The 13,739-nt window shown below is 44.3% G+C and overlaps 1 long non-coding RNA gene across 3 annotated transcripts in view; it reads left to right on the top strand.

Annotated features, from left to right (window-relative positions):
- Positions 1 to 268: 268 nt before the first annotated feature.
- LOC109366824 (uncharacterized) overlaps positions 269 to 13,739 on the top strand; it is a 33,662-nt gene continuing 20,191 nt past the window's right edge. The window contains exons 1-2 of one of the 3 annotated variants that reach the window (XR_014882594.1): positions 269 to 554; positions 1,374 to 1,440. This is a non-coding gene — a long non-coding RNA (uncharacterized LOC109366824). The remainder of the gene's footprint in view (positions 555 to 1,373; positions 1,441 to 13,739) is intronic. The other 2 variants (XR_014882593.1, XR_014882595.1) reach the window with 2 other exon arrangements.

Below are 13,739 nucleotides of genomic sequence, written 5' to 3'. Positions count from 1 at the left end.
TCAAAGGTTTTGCTTTTTTCAGTTTCTTAACATGTTGTTTAGATAAGTTGGATATTAATAGAACTAGAGGCAGCCTTGTTGTTAAAGGGTGATCCTGAAGTGAAACAAGATTTCTCATTTCTCTCGTTTCTCAACATTTTCTGCTGTTAAAACCAAAAATTACTAGAAATGTTGAGATGAATCAGTGAGAACGTGAGAAAGCAATGTAGAAGAATGGGTTACTGAGCACGTCATGAAGGTGAAGGAACTTAATCTGTGCAACAGGAAGCACTGAATCACAAAGTCATCTTTGTTCATATATCACTTTAGTTTATTCTGAGGAGATAATCTGTGGTCACAAAGTCTGGGACATTCTGAGCTGACCTGAGACCATCCTTGCTTGTCCAGTCCAGCTGATCTGTGTCATTGAGGTGTGAGACCTGCTATCTCCTGACCTGTCAGGATGGCTTCTAAGGAGCCGAAACCAAAAGGCTAACTTTGAATTTTTGCTGTTGAGATCCAAGGAAATGCTGACTTCTGTTACCTATGGACCACTATACACAACAAAAAGTCAGGTATCTGCTCTCTTTCTAGTTCAGGAGTTTTAAATATGTGATTGCTTGTTAATTTCCAGCTCAAATGGTGGACAACATGGACGTGTTTTGGGAATGGGTCAGGTTTACTGAATGAAAGAAGCTGCTGGACTCTAGCTGTATTGGTAGAAGGAGCTGAAAGAAGCATAGCCAAGGAGACAGATGTTTTAATACAGAACCGTGCTCTATCCTTGGCTCACAGTGATCTCATACAAGCTGCTTAAATCAGGCTTCTCAAAAGTTGCTACTGGTGGTGTTTCTCTCTGCCAGACTGCCTGCTCGAGTGCTGGCTGCCTGATTTATGAAAATATTGTGGGCATTGCTGACTACTTCTCAGCTGTCAGCTGTGAAATGAGAAATTCACAGCAATTCTCTTCTTCCCAGAGAGACACTGTGAAAAAGAAATTAATTTGTGTTTGTGATGTGCTTAAATAATAAGGCAACTCTTCTGTAGCACAGCCTGGGAAGAAATTATTAATTGTGCCTTCAGATCAGGGTTTCAGTAGTGTGTAATGAGCAAAGGAAGGAGGATTGAAAAGTGAAGATTGACCAATTACTCATGGGCTGTGCCTCACCATCCCATTCCTAGTTAGGCAGAAATTCCACCCAAACAGTATGTTCTGTGACTAGCGACTAGAATGCAAATGCACATTCTCATTTCTATCATTATAGTCTTGCCTGTTGTTTATAAATATTTGGCTTGGCAGCCTTTAAAGTTCCTTTTACTGTCTCTCTTTATGGTAGCTAGTCTTAAAATTTTTAGAATACACCAAAACAAAATGAACTTCTCATTTCATTAAGGAAACAGCAGTGCTATCAGTACAAGTGTCATCAGCAAATGAGATCAAGAGGAAACAAAATGGAAAAGGTAAGTATGCTGTCTCTTTGTAGTCAGGATTACTTTAACTCTTTGGCAAAGGGAGTCTGTTCCATTTCATTTTGGTATCCTGGCTGCCTGTCCCCACTTTCAGTAGCAACACACGGCCACAGCAGAGCGACGCAGAGGAGGAGGAAATGAAACAGGGCAGTATGGCTTACAAGTGCTTTATGGTTGTAACTCATTAACGAGGAACTTGCTTTCCAGTGAGTGGAACAGCTTTAATGTTCATTTCGCCCTTGACATTCTTCTTATGCTGACACAGGCTTAAGGTAATGCCAACTGTGGATTTCATTGCAAGACCATTTCGGACTTTTTTCCCCTTTCTATGAAGCAGGGTGTCTAGTTCTCAAGTAAGTGGCAGAAAATGGCACTTACAGATGATTCATCAGCTGTAAATCATTTTCAACTTGAATCTTTGTCCAGTGAATGAACCAAAGTGATTAATTTCCATCCAGCTGCGTACTTGCCATGCTTGCTAACACTCATAAAGACCTTGCATAACTACCAGTGAGGATAGAACCACCTCAGTTCACAAAACGCTTCAGCAGAAATGATGCATCCATTCATCTTGGAAGAGCTCAAGCAGCCTGAGCTGAAGCTGAACTGTTTGGCTTTTTGGTGATCCATTATCCATGTAGATGGTGAGAACTGAAAAATAGGCAAATGCTATGCAAATAATCACACTGTTCCTATTTCATTAAATTCTTAGGAATATGCATAAAAGGGAGGAATGAAGTATTAAGAAAGAAATGCATTTCGAATCACCTGGGGACTCCTGCATCTATTCACTCCTTTTATAAATAAGTAAACTAGATTACAAATCAAGGAACTGGAAACAGATATTTGCCCACAAGCTGTGGCTAAAATGACACTTTACATTTCTAATAAGGAAATGTGAGAAAGGAATCTTTAGGAAAGAAGTCACACTGGTAAATATTTCATGGAAAAGAAATAAGAACAGTATGTTAAAGCAGCAATGTTATTCAAAGCATTTTTCTTCTTCTAGTGCATACTGTTTTTCAAAGTAGAGACATATTGAATTCATCTACTTCTGACATGAGGAAGATGAAGGACAGTGAGCTCTACAGCAGTGCAAGTCTTTAACAAGCCATTCTAAGGTGCACATGAGATTATCGTGGGATTTCATGGGTAATTCTAGACTTCCTTTTAATATAAAATTATCCACTAATACAGACTTTGCTATAATAATCTGTTACAGTGAATTGCTGAGTGCAGTTTTGCCAGTAGCAGGGAATGATCCATTATGGTGTTTATCCTCCCAAGCAAATGTAACTGCTTGTCTACCTGAGATTAAGTGGTAGGTAAGAAGTTAAGTGGTTACCTTGCCTGCTCATGATGTAAAGTAAGGCAGTGGAGCTGACGGGACATCATGTGGGATCTACTGTCAGCATTATACAGAAGATAAGCAGTTCAGATTTTCTTTGCATTTGACTGAAAGCATCTGGCTAAGATAGAGATATGGATGGCTATGAATTACAAGTGTCCCAAAGAACATAAAAGAGGAGCTGTATAACACAGCTGATTCTGTCTGAACTGTCTTAGAGGCATATATGAGACTGCACGTGAAATAGATAATGGCTAACGCCTCTTGCTGAATCTTCTGTGATCACTGCAGCTTGTGAAGCTGATAAGTTGGGTCAAAGGGTTGGAAATGCCTCTTGTAAGGTGAGCTTTGCTCTACTCAGGCACACTTCAGTTTTCCACAGGCCTGAATGCTGTGATGTCTTCAACACTGAGCTGTTACTGAAGTCCACCTTAAAATGAGTTCTGGTACAAGTCAGTTTTCCTTTTCCAGCTATGGTAATACAGTTTAAGATGACTGTAATTTTGGGGCTTGTGTTTCTGTTCTGCTGGCAGGAACAATACAAAAGATTAGTAATGATCTGTAAAGCACTAGATGAATAATGAGCTGATTGCTATCAAGTTTCTTAGAAGGAGCTGAGAAATACCGAGGCATTGGAAAAAAAGAAAGGAAAAAGAAAACAAACAGACCATATGTCTAACGGCAAACCTGGGTTTTTGTTGTTTTGTTTTGTTCTTAATAACTGAATAACTGGAGGCAGATTCTCTTCAACTGCAAGCTTCATTTTTCCCATGGTAAAGTCCCAGACTGCAAATCTGGGGAAGCTGAGGATACTTAAGTAGTAAAGAAAGATGTAACTGGGAGGACCTTGGTCATAGGCTACCCGATGCAGAAAGTTTTCTCCTCCAAATGAAGAGTCAACACCCTTTAGTTGAGTCTCTGCATTATTGCTAGTGCAGCACTACCATACGTCAGGTATCCTACTGAGCCAGCAGTGGGCTGAGAAGTGGCCAGTGGCCAAGTGGCCAAGAAGGCCAGTGGCATCCTGGCTTGTATTAGAAATAATGTAGCCAGCAGAAGCAGGGAGGTGATCATTCCTCTGTACTCGGTGCTGGTGAGGCCGCACCTTGAGTACTGTGTTCAGTTTTGGGCCCCTCACTACAAGAAAGACACCAAGGCTCTGGAGTGTGTCCAGAGAAGGGCAGTGAAGCTGTGAAGGATATGGAGCACAAGTCTTATGAAGAGCGGCTGAAGGAATTGGGGTTGTTTAGTCTGGAAAAGAGGAAACTCAGGGGAGACCTCATTGCTCTCTACAGCTACCAGAAGGGAGGTTGTGGCGAGGTGGGGGTTGGCCTCTTCTCCCAGGTAACAGCAATAGGACAAGAGGGAATGGCCTTATGTTGTAGAAGGGGAAGTTCAGGTTGGATATTAGGAAAAATTTATTCTCAAAAAGGTAATGCACTGCACTGGTTATGGCTGCCCAGGGAGGTGGTGGAGTTAAACACCCTGGAGGTGTTTAAGAAGCGTGGAGATGTGGCACTGGGGGACATGGTCTAGTAGGCAATATTGGTGTTAAATGGATGGTTGGACTAGATGATCTTAGAGGTCTTTCTCAACCTTGATGATTCTATGATTCCAAGTAGAGGCCTCTTCTGTTCTCTGGAACTCGTTTCCTGCCAAGATGAAGGTCTCTTTACCATGCAAGTGTCATGCTTCCTATTGAGTAATAATGCCAGGTAGAGTGGGAGGTGAAGAGGAGAACCATTTGCTGGAGAGTATCGCACTAAATGGAGTAGGCTGAGAAGGAGGAATAGGAGAGACAAGAGATGGCGGTAGAAAAACAAATAAGAAAATGAGGAAAAAGAGTAGAAGACGATAAAGAGCTAAAGAAGTGACCCCAGGTGGCCTGACCATACACACTGTGGTTTAAGGGTTTATTTTGCCTCAGTGCACTTCACTCTAGTGCCACTCCTACAGATGCAGAATGAGAACTTTAGAGCAGCTAGAAGCCTGCCCCAGGGTCTGCACTGAGATAAGATCGCTTGCCTGTTTGGCCACCAGTTGTGGTAGTCATGGCTTCCTGCAGAAACACATGCACTGGGAACCATTGCTTTGCTGAGGGACAGCAATGAAGCTGCACTGTAAGGGAGCTTAATCCCTCCTGTGCTTTCATGGGTGATAAACAGGACTGACATTAAAAAACTACTCTATTTCCAAAATGCCCCACTGAGCAGCTTGCTGAACAGGAAAATTTGCAGTGCTTACCACAGCTCCAGAGAGTGATGGGCACTCCAGCTGCAGTGTGATTGTGTTTTAGCCTGCTTTCATGAAGAAATTGGGGTCCAGCGGGCTCTGGGTGGTGACCACGGGATGCTCACAAGACATCAGAGTGGCCCAGAGGCTGTGGTGAGACAAGCAGATGTGGGAAGGAGCTGTGGGGAAGGGTGGTGGTGTCATGGGAGCCTGTTATGAGTGAGAAGTTTGGCTTTCAGGATGCAAATCTGCAGAAAAAGCAGGATTTGTTAGTTTGCTACTTATGGGAAACTTTCTGAAGTTGTACTCATAGAATTTGTTAATCTTCAGTGGAGGCTGAATCTTTGATAGGAGAAAGTAGCAAAAATAATAAAAAGGTTCAGGGCTAGGAGTCAGTACTATGTCTGTTCCTAGCCACAGCCTAAATTTTGTACAGCCATGAAGAAGTCACTTAATTTTTTCATGCCTTGGTTATCGTGTTTATACAATAGGAATAAAGATACCTTTTATCTCCAATTATCTTTTGTAGCTATAAATGAGATGTACTTAATGAGTGCCAAATAAATGTCATCTGAAAAGCTTTAGATTACATCTTTTCCCAGGCTTGGTATCAGGTCCCTACTTTTGGAAAATAGTTTGTCCTTATGCATAGGTACTTAAAAGAATGGCAGGTAACATTGCTGTGTCTGGTTTAGTGGCATTTAAGCAGGCAGTGGTAAATAAAAAACAGCTCCTGATGAAGGCAGATTAGTGCAGACCCTGTGATCAAAGCCAAGCACTCTTTTTTTATTCAGAGGAAGACTCTCTGCCTGCGATATGGGAGAGGGAGATATGGGCGATAAGGCCAGCAGCTGAAGGTAGCCAGGACCCATCCACAGACCGACGGGCAGAGATTTACCTAGCAGCCACTCCGAGCTGGCACAGCCTTTCAAAGACATCACGTGCAACTCATGTATCTCAAGAAGAGCCCATGGGATTAGCTCCCACAGCCTCTTAGCTCTTCCTTTTCCTTTCTCAGTTCAGGGAGTTCTCTGTAACGTTACAGAGAATTGTAACTCGTAATTATTTCACAGTGTTTTCACTGAGGTATGCGGTGATTTGGCTCCATCCACCTGGTCTCTATACTGTCTCCAGCAGTGAACAGTGACAGAGACACATCCTTAGTCCTTCTGACTTTGTATTCATTATCTCACAAAGAGATGGTCCAATTTCAGCTCCTTGTTTCTGGACAACACCTGAGGAAATAGCTTTATCATCTTTCCAACGTGGCAAATAGGGAAACACTTCTATTTTTTTTCTTTCCCTCAGCTTCCCCACCAGCCTTGCCAGGTTCCTCTTTCAGAATGAATAACTCTGCCTTTGGGGCAGTGTATGGCAGAGCATTCTGTATTCTGGGAACTCCTTTTCCTTCCAGTCCCCTCCAGCTCACTTGCAAAATCTGAAACAAAGTTCAAAGCTGACTGACGTGGTCAGAGTCAGCAAGAAGAAATGCATTTCCAGATAGAACCTGCCTGTGTCTGGGAGGCCCCAGATCCAGCCAGCGACCTGCCGTGTTCCTGGGTCAGCTCCGTGTGTCTGTGGGGCAGGGGCAGGTTGGGTGTCCCGGCAAGGTGGCAGGTTGGCACAAGAGAAGCTGCCAAGGGTAGATGCCCTCACTTCCCAGCAGGGTGATCCTCTCTTTTCACCTTCCCAGATTTCCACCCCCCAGCGCGCATGGCTGCAGGGTGTGCTCTGCTAGGAACCCCTTTGCTTTCAGGTTTGGCAGCATTTCTGAGGCGGCAAGGCTTTGCAAACCTCCCTCACTCTGTCCCGGAGCCCCAGGGGCAGAAGTTCGGGCTGTGCCATCATCCACTGCATTCTGCCTGCAGCTCTCAAGGCTCTGCTGCCCTGGTATTGGAGCACTGACAGAAGGAGCTAAAAGGCTCCTTTGATTTGGGAGAAGGATACATTCATGAATATGCTTGCTGAGATAAGGAAAAGTGAATACGCATCCTTTGTCTTCCCAAACCCTGTGCCAGCATCCCTCCCTGTACTGGCTTTCCTCATGCCATGCAGCAGAGATTTGGTGGGCTGAAATGCAGCGAGAGCATATGCATGGCCTTTGTCCCCATGTCCTGTCCTGGGTAACTTTAGGACATGCAAACATGGCTTGGATTTTGCGGTTGTGCTCACAGGATAATGACTGCACTGCAGTGTTAAGCTTCTCAATGTTCAAGGAACACTAAGCCCACTGTAACTTGCATGGTCAAATGCTGTTTGTGCAGAGGATTAGCAGATCCCTCAGATAAATGTGTTTGTTTTGATTGCTTATCTGCCCTGAGCAGGGTAGAAGAACAACCCACATGCTTTACCCACTATTCTTACATGACATTTTCCTACTAAGTTTGTGTTTTTTGGCCATAAAGCAGCTGTTGGGTTTGATTTTATTTTCTACTCTTCACTAAAGCAACACTGGAAGTTACCTACCTGTATGTGCTGGAGTTGTAATTTTTGTCAGTCTTTCAGTGACAGGAAAGAAAATAATTAATTCCAGGAGTCAGATCAGGATTTTCAGCATCATACATGACAGAGCTTTGCTTCTCCTGTTTGTGGCTGAGGAGTTGGGCTTGCTGAGGCTGGCATTGACAAAATGGGTAGCTGTAGTCCTTGGCTCCCTGCTTATCTTGCTTGTGTTTGGAGATAAATCTGCTTAATGTAAGCCTGATTTACCTAGGTTCTCAGTCCCCTTGAGTCTTCTGTGTGGTGCTATGGTTTCTGGGGATTTATCCCAAGTTATCCAGAGCCAAACGAGGCAGATGCTCTGTGGCGTGCTGAGGAATCTCTTGCCTTCCTCCTGCTGGAGAAAGGTGTCACTTCTTGCCATCTAACATGTTTGCTGTTTTACCAGTGCATGATCTCTCTCAGCTTGAAGCATCTGAGATGCAGCTGAGCAATTGGGGCAGCTGTTGGACATAGCAGTGATCCATGTGTCCCTGTGTTAGAGGACAGGGAGCAGCAAGGGGACAGCTGGGCAGCTGTGGGAGCAGAGGTGGCACATCTGGATGGTGCCAGGGCTACTGCCTTCCCCTTCTATTGCTCTTCTAGGTGAGAATCAGTGCATGGCAATGCTTTGTGAGCATGGAATGCCAGAACTGCTGCTCGTGCCTAAATCTCCCCTTATGCAGCCCCCTGCTGTTGGAACCCATGGCAAAAGTAACACGGCACCTGAACTGAGCATGAGCAATCTGCTTTATGCAGCACATTGAATTTTGATTAATTGAGACTGTGGACCATACCAGCACTGACAGCTTCTGGTTCATCTTGTTTAGAAACGGAACATAAATGATTAGTTTATTCACTGGAATAGGCTCCCCAGGGAGGTGGTTGAGTCACCATCCCTGGATGTGTTTAAAAACTGTTTGGATGTAGTGCTCGGGGACATGATTTAGCGGAGGGTTGTTAGAGTTGGGGTAGGATGGTTAGGTTGTGGTTGGACTTGATGATCTTTAAGGTCTTTTCTAACCTGAGCAATTCTATGATTCTATTATTCTATTTACTGAGTATGGGCACTACTGTTTGCTTTAACCCCAGTCTGGTAGAGCTGAAAAGAATTGCATTATTATCGAGAGATGTTTGGATGGTTGGAACTTCACAGTAGCTCACTTGTGACATGATTTTATCTGAAATAGTGCAAAATGCTGGTGATGGTGGCACCTACACCCACCAGAATATGAAAATGTCGCTTGCAAGGTTTGTCTCTAAAAGGAAGAAAATGATTTTTAGTTTGTGACCTTTCCCATTTTTCCACAGATACACAGGACTCTCATTGGGCCCTCCAACGTGGAGTGCCCTGAGCTGGTGATGCTGGGTGCCAGCATGCCAATGACACTAAGTGCCAGTGACAAGGGGTACCAGCAGCACTGGGTTCCAGCAGTAAAGCTGGCAGTCTGCATCTGAGCAGTTCAGTTCATGGTATGCATACTCCTTAGGCAGTTCCTTCTCTTTAAGGTAAAAAAATTCCACTGTCTGTCTTGCTTTCAGTGCACCAGGGGTGCTGATGGTGAAACTGATTCTGTGCTCATTCTAAAGGAGTCCATATTTGCTCCAGTTGACACAACATGGAGTCCCTTCCTTAATACATCGCTTGCTGTTTCTTCCACCAATCAGAAGGCTGTGGTCCCAGTTATGCTAGTCTAGGAGGTGGCTATTGGGACACTGAACAGAGGCTGTATCTTCTTACCACAGCTCTTGATATTGAAAGAGAAAGGACCCGGCTCCTTCTCTAATGGCAGCATATGGAGGACTACCTGTGACAAGGCATCACCAGTCCTATCTGCTGCATCTTTTGTGGTTGCATCTGTTTTCCCCCACGGCTGTATACCCCTGCAGCCTGCCCTCCTCTGGCCCCAGCAGTGCAAAGCTCAGCATGGCAATGCACAGTAGATACTCCAGCAGTAAATCTCCTCTAGCGTGTGTTCAACCCTGAGGGATGCTTGTGCAGTCTTCGAGGGTCCAAGGACAACACCAGTGGAGGTGTCACAGCCTGTGATCCCTTTATAGGAATGACAGAAGATGCCATTTCCCAGGCTGCTGACATGCATGCCTCCATAGCAGTCAGTGCAGAGCCACAGATGCCCATACATGCCACATTGGAACACCATTTGTATTCTGGCACTTTTTCCTCTATGCCTGGATGAGATTCCTATGACAGAGCTCCTGCACCCGTGGCTGTGCCAGCTTTGAGCCCCATGCTGGTGCCCATTTCTGTAAAGCTGAACATGGGAAATGGGCCTGACCTTGCTGTGATGTAGGTGTGGTGTGATGCTGTTACATCTGAGATATTCATTGCCTTGAGGACCTCTGGCAGTGTCCAAGTACCAAGAGCTTCTGTAGGAACATGTGAGTCTTGTCAGCAGAATGGCAGCTAGTCACAGCAGGGGGATTTGTGACGGGGGTTCATAAGCTGAACAGCTCACCTGGGCAGGCAGAGGGCTGAGACAGCCACACGAGGGGAGGCAGAGATTCAGAGGGATGTCACCTTCTCGTCTGCTTAAGGATATGACCAGCTGAGCTGGTCTGCAGGTGAGAGGTGAAGCTGTCCTTCTTCCCAGGATCCATGCAGGGCTCACGAGGAGAAACTCTCCCTCCTTTGGATTCCACAAGTTTCATAGAATCATATAATGGACTGGGTTGGAAAGGACCACAATGATCATCTAGTTTCAACCCCATGCTATGTGCAGGGTCACCAACCACCAGACCAGGCTGCCCAGAGCCACATCCAGCCTGACCTTGAATGCCTCCAGGGATGGGGCATCCACAACCTCCTTGGGCAACCTGTTCCAGTGTGTCACCACCCTCTGTGTGAAAAACTTCCTCCTAATATCTAACCTAAACCTCCCCTGTCTCAGTTTAAAACCATTTTAGGTTTCTCTGTGCACAGCTTGGGTCGATAATCAGGAAGACCAGGTGCCTGCTTCTCTCCACTGTTCTCTCTCTCATTTAGTAGCTAAGGATAAATAGTGTGGGAGGAGGTAGCTGTTTTCCGGCGGGTTGTTAGACCCAGCTACTCAGATTCAAGGCCTTGTGTAGGCCTGTATGAAAGACCACACAGATATAAGGGATGGTTGGTATGTGCTCCAGCTATGTGCAGCAGAGGTGCAAATGCTAGGAACGTAGCTCCCTGTGTGGTGCTGGCTGCTGAATTTACTGACCCACAGAGCAGCCCCAGTCTGCTCTGAATCCTTACAATTTTTGTTCTTGGGCATTTCTGAAGAATAAGTGGCAGCAGGTTATCAACTTCTCGTGTGTATAAACCTCCATAAAGTTTGATTCTTTAGGTTTTATCTATCATAGAAATTCCAGTGTAATACAGCTTTTTAAGTGTATTAGGCAGCAATCCTGGCATAATAAATACAGCTGATAACAGCAAGAAGGCACAAGCATACTCTGATTGCTGGGCTTTGTTTAAGAGATGTAATAATCCAGCAAAAACTCCTGTTAAAAGCACTAACTGCACCCATAAAACACCCTTCGAGGGGCAATGAGGGGCAGGAGCAGGGCCTGCTGCAGGCTGCAGCACAGCCAGCCCCGAGTGCTGTGTTCCCAGGCCCTGAGCTGATTAGTCACACCGCAACTTGGGCTCATCCATGTGAGCACTTAATTAGATTCAACCCTGCTAATTTAAGAGATAACAAGATAAGGTTAGCCCAGTTAAGTTTATGTGGTGGTTTTATCTTTTATCAGCAGTAGGCTTGTCTTTTTTCCCTTGCAAGCGTTTAACTGGCAGATCTGAAGCAGTTTTTTCAGTGCTTGCCTGGAATGAAAGGTCCAGGCTCCCTCCCTGCTCTGGGGAAGAGGCCTGGGTGCATGAGCTTACTGCCTTGCAGTCCTTCAGAGGATGACAAGGGCCTCTGTGCACAGCCTGGTTTACTCACTGACACATTAATTATGCATATGATGTCTGCACTCCCTGCAGATACTGGCAGAGAACATGAAGCTACCATGATACAAAATAAACTAAGTGTGAAAATATAACTAATTCTGTCCCATCTTAAATGGTGATGGATGGTTTCAATGGAAAGGTCCTTCCAGGAAAAACTGTGTACACCTTCATTCCTGTGCTCACATGTATGGAACATGCAAACATACATACATGCCTTGAGACACACATGTGCCTAACCTGAAGGTGATCTCTGCACAAGTTTCTCAGTAACTGCAGCTGCTGTACTTACTTGACATGAAAAGCCTGTCAGTTTCCTAATTTCTCACCTCAGACACCCCCTAATAATGAATCAGACCTCAAAACTGTTAACTAGGCTCTTAAGCATCCAGTGAACTACTGGGATGATTTGTTCTTATTTCCTTGAACCTTTGATGGTGCTTTTTCAGAGTCTTTCAGTGAAGATGATGACAAAATGATTCAAAGGAAGCTGAGATTCTCATCTAATTACTTATTTTCAGGAACTGGAGACTTCAGCTAACAGTAAAAACAACAAACAAACAAACCAGCACCCTTCCCCCCTCCCCCCCAAAAAAGCAAAACCATATAAACAAATTGGGGAGAGAATTGGAACCTCGTATCTATTCTTTAATGGTAGTGTTGAGATTAATGATGCAGAATGCAAGGTAAACAGTAAATTTTTGGCTGTGAGTGCCTCATTTCTGCCTGGACCTGCAGCAGAGCTGCTGTAAGAATAGTTTTGCCATAAGCCCTGTTTGTGTTTTAGGAGAGCTGACTTCAACCTGCTCCATGGTTTGAAGGCAAAACAGAGAATAAGGATACCAAGCTCATTCAATGCTGTTCCTGTATCTTGTTCAATAAAACACAGATGGAAGGAATTAGTGTGGATGGCGGAAAAATCAATACTTAATTTGCTGTTGTTGTTGTATTTATTATAATTATTATTATAAGTATTAATGTAAGTACTAGTGGGAAAAACTGAAAACTAGTGGGAAAGTCTGAAAAAATTCCACATCTGGGAATGGCCATTTCAGGTCCAGTTATAGTGAGAAATACAGATGGTCTCCTCTCTATCCTCCCCTCTGTCATGCACTGTCTTGCAATAATATTTTGAAGCTTCAAATGTGAAGCCAAGCCCCTCTTTAGCCTAGCACTAAATAAATATTGAAGGAAAACAGTCTTAGCACTGAAGTACCTATAGCCTGTGTACAAAGCATCCATCCTACACATCCTACCAGTATGACTTTGCAAGAAGCAACACATTCACTAAATACTTGCATTTTACTGGACAGCTTGTAATTAGTTCAGGCTAACCTTGCGATGTCACCACGCTGTGATTCACACAGGTCTCTCAACTCATTTAGAAACAAGTCCCATCTAAGATCAGCTAAATACAAAATTAGTTACCTGGCAAATGTTGGCACCTCAGCTGTTGTACATGACTTTTTGTTGCAGATCACTAACATATATGTAGCACCTCTAAGCTCATTTTCTCATGCTAAATCTTACTACTCATTTCTACTTTGTTCTGTCTTTCTGAGGTTCCAATGTGTAAAAATACAGAATAATGTAAGAATTCCTTCTTCTTACTTTCTTTATGTCCTCCTTAACATCTCTTTATTTATTCTTACCTTTTTTCCAATGTGTTCTTTCCTTTTCCTGGAGTGCTAAGAAGACCTTGCTCATAGTAACTCGTGCTATATTTAGGTTTCCTGGTCCACGCCCAAAGAGCAAGCTGATAGAGAGCTTGCTCACTGCTAAGAGCTCTGCATGTCCACATTGCTCACTATAGGATGCTAACAGTTTGGTCACCTATGGCCATATTTCACGAGGGCAGCCCAACCTTGGTCTGCCATACAATGACTCTTCTCATGTGCAACACTGGCTCTTTTCCTAAAAGGACTTTACAGCTTATCCGCCAGGTGTAGGGCTCATAACTGTGTTTCAAAAGATCAGGTGAGGGAGTAATACGTTGTAATACTGGTACTGGGCACAGTGTCTGCTGCAGCAACAGCAAATAACAATTTCTGGGCCCTAGAGTGAGTGTCTGCACTACTGAGCTGAGAGCATGGCACAGGTAAAGTGTATGCACTTAGATTTTGCAAAAAGATGTTCTTTCTTTCCCTCACTGTCTGGTCTGGGCCTGTGTTCTCTTTCCAAAACCTTTCTTCATGTTGGACTCCCAAGTTCATCTCAAAGCAGAGGAAGACAGCTGTTCCAGTGTGTCACCATCCTCAGTGTGAAAAGCTTCCTCCTAATATCTAACTTAAA

This window comes from Meleagris gallopavo, chromosome 3 (assembly GCF_905368555.1).
Source record: "Meleagris gallopavo chromosome 3, MGAL_WU_HG_1.1, whole genome shotgun sequence".
Classification (NCBI taxonomy): Eukaryota; Metazoa; Chordata; class Aves; order Galliformes; family Phasianidae; genus Meleagris; species Meleagris gallopavo.
The sequence above is the reverse complement of the archived record's forward strand: the minus strand, read 5'-3'. Positions and strand labels throughout refer to the sequence as shown.